Consider the following 1,400-nt stretch of genomic DNA (forward strand, 5'->3'; position numbering starts at 1 on the left):
TTTTATGTGTGTCGACCATAACTGATTTTTGAGTACTGCCTACAGTGAAATTAATTAAACTGAAATTCATTCCGATATGAAAAGAACATATAGGATATACACGCTACTCGTTTTTACATTCCAACCTGGTGCAAGCTCTCCGTGCAGGACTGACAGCATCCTTGTTATCATCTAAAGGACAGTCCTCAGCAGTCAATCAAAAGCCCAAGGTTGAAAGAAGCTGACATAATGCCCATCAAAATCTTCTCATTAAAACTGATTTCAGATCGGAAGTTGACTCTCCTTGACCAGAACGACTCTGTGGATGTTCATGCAGTGTGTAAGGCATTGCTCAGACAGTTGGTAGCCCTAGCAGCAAATTGTGCAACATTCTGTATGTCCAGAGGGTCAGATGAATTCTCCTTCACAGGATGCTCCTTTGTGTGTCCTCTGGGACCGAATGGTTTGGTGTTCAGTCATCGCTGTTTTATTAATTAATGAGGGTGATATCTAAGTGCCTCTGAGGTATCATTGGTAAGGATGATTTCCACAGTAGCTGACTGGCTCTCAGCTTATAAATCCTCACAGCTAAAACCTCTTCCTCTATATTTATTTTTCTTCTTCATATCTTTTTTCCCGATGATATTCTCAACTCCTTCAAAAATAATCCTACATCCCTGAAATCAGGATGTTTTGACAATGAGACTTTCTGTAGACGGTACCGCACAGCAATGCTCAATATTTATTCTTTGCTCAGCACATCATACTTCCACATTTTAGCACTACTAATCTGCGAACTCATGCTGTTGACGCATTCTGGTTTGTAATACAACAAGCATTGTATTAGCTTTATTTTTTTCCTCTCTTCATATTTTGCAGAAGTCCATGAAATTGAATCAATTAACTCTTTAAAAAAAAGCACAAGCTTTTCTGGAGAGAGGGCAAGATACTAACAGAATCCCACTGATCACACAGCTCATAGAATGAACTTAAAGTATCTCAACCCTCTAACCATCTGTGTATTTCCTTTGCTGATTGCATTACAATGTTGTAGCTATGAAGACATAGGTCACCCCTTGGAGTGTCGTTTTCCAATCTCAAAACCACAAGATTTGCGGAAATTAGGCAACATTTGTGCCACCTAGTGGCCCCTCCTCTCAAAATAAGAAATACATCTGGAGTTCCCTTGTCTAAAATTCTGTATGATCCTGGTCTCTCAGTATGTACGAAACCTTGAACAGCAGTGAATTGTGAACTAAGGAGTCAGAAACCCCTAGTTTAACAAGGAAGATTCTCCTTTGCTATCTTTTCTTGCAGCTTTTATTTGACCACTTACTCCTTATCTCTCCAAGTGCTTGTCTATGCCTGGCTTCTGCTATGCAGAGAGGATTATCACAAATGCTAACCTTTTTATTACTGCA

This window comes from Apaloderma vittatum, unplaced genomic scaffold (assembly GCF_000703405.1).
Source record: "Apaloderma vittatum isolate BGI_N311 unplaced genomic scaffold, ASM70340v1 scaffold10802, whole genome shotgun sequence".
In the NCBI taxonomy this organism is placed as follows: domain Eukaryota; kingdom Metazoa; phylum Chordata; class Aves; order Trogoniformes; family Trogonidae; genus Apaloderma; species Apaloderma vittatum.